Raw genomic sequence first — 6,979 nt, 5'->3', positions numbered from 1 at the left:
TGAGATGAGCTCTGAGGCAGAAGCTCTTCCCTGTGAGGGTGCTGAGGTGCTGGCACAGGGTGCCCAGAGAAGCTGTGGCTGCCCCACCCCTGGCAGTGTTCAAGGCCAGGTTGGACACAGGGGCTTGGAGCAACCTGCTCTAGTGGAAGGTGTCCCTGCCCGTGGCAGGGGTTGGAGCTGGATGAGCTTTAAGGTCCCTTCCAACCCAAACCAGTCTGTGATTACAGCAGCAGCGAAAGGAGGCACAGCAAAGTGTTACCTGGTGGCAGAGGCAGGGACAGAGATGCGGTAGAGATGTGGTACAGGGCCCCTTGGTACAGAGGCTTTGAGAGCCCCTAAACTTCCTCCTGCCAGCTCAAGGTTTCCTGCTGCAGGGTGAGGCTCTGCCCGGGGCTCAGAGCTGCTGCTGGGCTGTGAAGCCACGTCCATAGGAGGTGAAGGACACTGGGCCTGAGCATTCCTCGCCCCTTTTGCCCGTGGCTGCTGCCAACTCTGCTCTTTCTATGTGTTTAATAAGCACTAGAGGGCTGCAGAGAACTGCTTTTGCAGCTGCAGGCACTGACATTCATGCAGGCTCTGCTCGCTAAAGGAAAACAGACAAGAAGGATGTGGAGATGTGATGGTTTGGTTTTCCTTACCTGGAAAGAGGAGATTGGGGTGTTGAGATATAGGCAGTCATAAAGCAATGCTGATGGTGGCTCACACCTGGGAGGGAAACAAGAGATGGGGTTTCTGCTGTTAAATCACAGCACAGTTCAAGTTTGTCCCAGTCCAACCCCTCTGCTTAAAGCAGGATCATTCAGTGCCATGTCCTGTTGGGTTTTGAGCATCACCAAGGACAGACACATCACAACCTCTACGGACAATCCCTTCCAGTGTTGGACAGCTCTCATGTTTAGGAAAGGAAAAACACAAGGAAAAGCTTTTTCTGTGTGTAAAATGGAATCCCTGTATTTCAGTTTGTGCCCATTGCCTCTCGTCTGTTCAGTGATCACCCCTGAGTCTGGCTCTGTCCTCTGGCTGTGGCAACAGCGGTGCTTTGATTACAAGGCAACTATGCTAAAGGGTAACACTCTACCGAATTAAAAGAGAAAACCTACAAAAGCTTGATGTATCAAGTTAAAATAGGGAGACTGGTATAGAAAGGGCCTGACTAAAATAGGGAGACTTGTCCTCTCTGATGCCTTCTTCTAGTTTCCAGCCTTCATTTATTCTGCACCCACCCAGCTCCCTCCTCTCACTGCAGCCTCTCTGATCACTGGCAGAGCTCTTGTGTTATCCTCTGATCCATGCACTGGCTTTTTCCTTTGCGTTTCCTTCTAGCTGCAGAGCACATACACAGCAAAACCAGCTTGTGGACAGTGCAATTACATCCTTATCCCTTTTTAATATCTTTCTAAGGGCACTCCTCTGGGCTTCTGCTTTCTCCTGAGTTTTGTTTTTATTATTAGGACACTTTGTCTGGATGCCCATCACCGGTTTACTGCCTGAAGTCATCAATAAAAGTATAAAGCCAAACCAAGCTTGTCTTTGATGGTCTTCAGCATCACTTACTGTGAGCTGTTCCCCTCAAACCCACACAACCAAAATGCCACTTGGGAGACTCGACCTCTTTCCTTCCCAATGGTTTGGGACTAGGATCAAGTGCACCAGGTAGAGCACAAAGGCTGACCGGTAGGGAAGGAGCCTGTTTCATCCCAGCTGAGCATCCTAAAACCCAAGGCAGGAGAAGCACCTGGCTTCCTTCTGCTATCAAATAAGACAAATGTGAACCATAACTTCCTTTTTCTGTTGTTTTGCAGCCACCCTTACTCCTGAATACTTGAAAAATCTGGCCTTGAAAGCTTTGGAAAGAAACCCCTGCATGTATATAAACGTTTTTCCTTAGTTAAAAATGTAATTAGACAGACACAGCAGGACAGAATGTACAGTGTAATTATGCAAACGTAAGTCACCGAGGCCAGCATCTGATCTTCAGTCAAGACAGGCAACATCTCCCCCTGCAATAACCTCAAGTAACAGAGGCTGATGAATAATACAAGTTTCCTATATTTGCTTTAGGGTGCAATTCACCCATCTGCAGAGGGGCAGCTCAAGAGCTATGTTCTAGAGAAGTCTTATTTAATATCTATAAATAAGGCATAAGTGATGCTTGGCCTCACACTGTTCCTTTACACAGAGGTGAAGTACAGCCTTATGAAATCTTGGTCTCAGCATGTCCCTTCTCCTTGAGATCCTGTTCAATACCAAGTGGGTAATAATCTATTGCTATTGCATTTCTCTCTCTGCTGTCACTGTATTTTCAGTAAGACAGTTCATACTGGGCTGTTGGCAACCAACTTCATCTATGCAATAAAATCCCCCATAAATCTCCGTACTTCATTCTGAGCTTAAATATTACAGCATTATAATCAATAATTGATAAATTTACGTTACAGAGAAACATGAAAGTCCCCTAATACCCATTTCCCTGTTTAATTCCTCTAGGAGAAAGCAAAAATAATAATTCAGAGTCAAAAAATACATGGACGCTTTCTGGCTGTTGACTTTGATTGCCAGTTTTGATTGTTTGTCCTCTTTCTTGTTAGTTCATTTCTCCGCTGAGGGGATGGCAAAGGGAAAAAGTATGAAAAGAAGAGGAAAAAGCCAAGGTAACAGGGGGAAAAAGTGCAATTGAAAGCAAAGAAAAAGGGGCAGTTTTAATAGCCAGACCTTGCAGGTTGCCTTATTTTTCCACTTTTACAGTAAGAAACCAGAATACCTCTATAAAGACAAATTGCTACTTCTATCAGCAAACAATATCCTGGCAAAATATTTACCAGCAATCAGGCTTGTAACACATTAATGCTTGTAATGGAGGATGGAACAAGGGCTGTGTGGGTTTTTGGACTGCTCGCCAGAGCCCAGTCTCCTGGAAGTGGCCACATTTAAGCTTTGGGTCCTCCAGCCCCTTCCCTTTAATAGTCTTTTTTTGGCAAAAGTAATGTAAAACCTACTTTCCTTCCTCCCTTTGCCACCAGATGGCACGTATACACCATGGAATGGGTGGTGGGTCAGTGGGGGACAGCCTTGCCCTAGATGGGGGTGAGACCCCTCTGGGCAATGCCTTGGAGAGGTCGATGCTGGAATGAAGCTTCCGCCTCTGGAGCAGAAAGAGGCTTGAAGGTAAGTTTCTGTTCATACCCAGTGACCACGAGTCTCTCCAGGATAGATTCCCTGTGATTAAAATGATAACAGAAGAGGGGGTTTTATTCAGGTTGATGATTTGGCCATCAGGCACCAAAGATGTTTTCTTTCTACCCCATTGTGAAGCATTATTACTCCCTGCAGAGATGGGGGGCTCAGGGTGGCTGCAACCAGCCAAAATTCCCAGCAAATCTGAGCCAGATCCATGAGAAATAGCCCTGAGCTTGTGCTGTTCTCTAGTTTAAACTCACATTTACCTGATGCTGTGCAGAGTTTCTCAGGGAAGGAAGTCACCGTGTACAAGACCTGGGCACAAGGCAGGGTGTGAGGATGGTGTCAAAGCTCTGCTGCTGCCTTTTGCTCCCCGTTGTAGCTGTGAAGGGATGCAGAGAGGTGATGTGCAGGGAGAAGCAGGGCTGGCATTCCTGTCTCTATTCACTGCTGAACAGCAAGAAAAGGTCAAGATATCCAGCAATCAGCATCTTATCATGGTCTCGGTTTTGCTTACTGGAAACACTCCCTTTCAGCATCTTTCTTTTGTGCCTGTCATACACTAAATGCAACCTCCAGCATTTTGGGAGATGTTTAACTACTTTTCTTCGCCTCATTTATGTTGATTATGGGTTTTTCATTGCGTAAGAAAGCAGGAGAGTGTCTCACGCTGAGAGCAACTCACTGTTAGATAGGCACCGCTTCCCAGAACGGCTTCTATCCCCCCTCCCAGTGCTGAAGATGCTAATGGTGTCCTGAAACAACACGACGCTCCTCCTCTGTTGCAGGCCACATACTGATAGAGGGAGCTCTTCTGATGCTCATTTCCCTCAGTGCTTATGGCTCGGCCCCAAGGTTGTTCTGCTCTTCCTACTCTGACGAAGACTCAGCCCTGGCCTTCCTCAAGAGATGCTTGTTGAAGGGTCCCATAAAGGAGCTTCAGCATCTTTTCCCAGGAGGATTTTCCTAAAGCAACAATGCAACTCCCCTAATTGCAAATTGAGCCAAGGCTGTCATTGCCTCACTGGCCACAGAGCTCATCTATGGATCTTTGCAGTACACAGAGGTCTTCCCACTGCCTTCTCCTGCCTGTTACCTCCTGCAGGATTCCCAATCTGAGGAGGTATTTCCAAACACGTGGTGGCCCTGGGTCTGCATACGGGATAGCAACCCTCATGTCTTACATACAACATGATGCTTAATACCTTTCTGCATTTGTTTTTCTGTTACTTGCTTTTGGTAGTGTACAAGCATCATGGTGCTGGCTTATTCCACAGGCTGTGCTGTTACCCCCTAATCCCTTTCTGCATTGACACTGCATAGCCAGGTATTGCCCCCGTTTCTGCACTCACCTGTCTATATCCTCACATCTCCAGGCCATTTTTCCCAAGAAGAGGATCTGTTTGAATCATCATTCTCACCTCCAAAGGGCTGTGATGCTTCCTCTTCTCCCAGCAGCAACATTTCCCATGGGACACAACACACTCTCCAGTCCTCCTGCTTAGGAGACACAAACACAAACCTCATTGCTTGGGGCATCCACCCTCTCCCAGCCTTCCCAACCTTTTTCCGCGTCACTGCAGTTACTTCCATGATACAACATGTGTCACCCAGTGGGAAAGGAGCTGCTGGGTGATGGGAGATGCCCTGCCCTGGGTTGGGTGAGAAAGGACAGGACCACAGGAGGGATGTATCTGAGCCATGGGAAACTCAATTTGCTTAAGCCATTTCTTCCCTCCCTGACCCATGAGCCTGATTTTTATGTTCTGTGGTAAATGTTGTGCCTTGAAAAGACCCACACATGAATAAAAAATCAAGCTGTCACTCTGCCCTGCTCCTTTTAAAGAGAACTTGCTTGAAGCAGCAAGAAAGATGACTAATCTTGGGACTCTGGGAATGTCTGTGCAAGAGGGGGTGGCAAGGGTCACTGCAGTTTCTGCTCATGAATAATGAATCTGATGTTGTAGCTATGCAAATGTAACCTAACAAGCTCCACACTAAATAAAACCCTTGTTTGTTATGTCAGTGATTCACTGGTCTCCTTCCCCAGCACTCACTTGGATTTTGGGGATGGAACTGATTTATTTTAGGAGGTGGAAGTGGGCGATCAGGTGCCCTTATGGATCCTGGAGATTTGAGCCATTTGTGCAGCCTATACATATGAGACAGGATTCAGGGGTTGAATACACACAAGGATCTGGCCCTAGCCAAGCTTTCCTGGCCTTCTATGGGAATGACTGAGAAATAATCAGCACTAGGAAATTTTCCCTGCCATCAGGTTATTGTAGAGCTGGCTGTCATAGAATTGTATAGGTTAGGAGAGAACTCTTAGATCATGAAGTCCAACATTAACCCAGTGCTGCCAAGTCCACCACTAAACCATGTCACTAAGCACCTGTATCAATCAGATGCAACTCAAAAATGATGATTTGGGAACAGGCTGCCCAAAGAAGTGGTGAATGCTCCATCCCTGGCAGAGTTCAAGGCCAGGCTGGAGAGAGCCTTGTGTGACATGGTCTAGCATGAGGCGTCCCTGCCCATGGCTGGGGGTTGGAACTGGATGATCTTAAGGTCCTTTCCAACCCAAAACTTTCTATGCTTCTATGATTTAAAAACAACTATGCTCAATTCAAGACCAGGAGAGCCTGGGGTGCTGCGTCACCCTTCACCATCATCTCCAGCACTTTCTTCTTGCCTTCACCAAACCTGCAAACACGTTACCCAAAGGAATATCAACCCAAAAGCTGCAGATGTTATTTCTCTCCCTGTGTAACCTTTATAGCTCTGTTGAACAGTATTTTACAGAGCTATTGCTTGAAGAGAAGTCACTGTATTGTTTTTTGTACCTCTGTCTCTTGTCAGGAAGACACGCTAGAGTAAATTCCCCTTGGACACCTCAGTGAAATCCTGCTGATCAGTGCTGCGTGTTCTCAACTCAGAGCATGGGCAAGGATTGTGTCATGTTATTGATGAGGCCAGATCAGCTTTCACCTTTTCTTCTTCTTTTAGCACCTCTATGTGCCTGGTTTTGGCTGTGTTTTGTGCCCTTCCATTTCAACCGGTAATACAACCTGCCAACAAGGCATTCACATCGGAACAACTGGGTCTAGGTCAATCTGTTGGCTGTTTTCCTGCAGAGATAAACCATGCTGGCTGGTGTTTGCCATGATTAGCAGCTTTGACTTATGGGCAATAGAGCAGAGAGCAGGAGCAGGTCTGTATGCTGGATACTGGTCATCTGAGTGGGACGAAGCCTCAGTGCTATAGTCCCACTTCTCTCCCAAGTCTGCTCCAACGTGCCCTGTTGGAGATCATGCTCCAGTTCCCAGCACCTCACCCGTGGTGGGTGCAACCTTAAATAAATCATTGTGAAAAGGAGTGTAGAGCTGGGAAACCACCAAGTAACTGAGCTCTGTTTCTTTTTCCTGCTGTCCCTCTGGAGCGTGTTGGCAGGTGCCCTATGGGAGACAGGAACAGATCGGATTGTGTCCCGGTGTCAGAGCTCTCGTGATGAATAGCCAGTGATCTTCCTTCCCTTCACCTGACAGAAATGATGCCAAGAAATTACTGAAATTGAGTGTGAAATTGTGCTGGTGATGGACTGCCTGACGTGGGCACCAAAGAGAGGAGCTGCACCAGCGCTGTCCATGCTGGAAAGCAGCTCCCTACCCTCTCCTCCCAGGGCCATTATACCGGATGGTGAGGTGGGACCTCATCTCACAGCTTCTTCCCTGAACTGGTGGTTAGAAACCAGCTGCAGCTCTTTGTGGGTCAGTACGAGACAAAGGAAGAAGATTTACTC

At 47.2% G+C, this 6,979-nt stretch overlaps 1 long non-coding RNA gene across 1 annotated transcript; it reads right to left on the bottom strand.

Moving 5' to 3' along the window:
- Positions 1 to 638: 638 nt before the first annotated feature.
- On the bottom strand, positions 639 to 4,677 carry LOC115618482. The gene is made up of 3 exons (XR_003994807.1): positions 4,599 to 4,677; positions 3,444 to 3,559; positions 639 to 705 (listed from the first exon to the last, which is right to left on the bottom strand). It is a non-coding gene; the product is annotated as an uncharacterized LOC115618482 (long non-coding RNA).
- Between the last annotated feature and the right edge of the window lie 2,302 nt (positions 4,678 to 6,979).

This window comes from Strigops habroptila, chromosome 21 (genome assembly GCF_004027225.2).
Source record: "Strigops habroptila isolate Jane chromosome 21, bStrHab1.2.pri, whole genome shotgun sequence".
Classification (NCBI taxonomy): domain Eukaryota; kingdom Metazoa; phylum Chordata; class Aves; order Psittaciformes; family Psittacidae; genus Strigops; species Strigops habroptila.
This window is presented reverse-complemented; position numbering and strand designations above follow the sequence as displayed.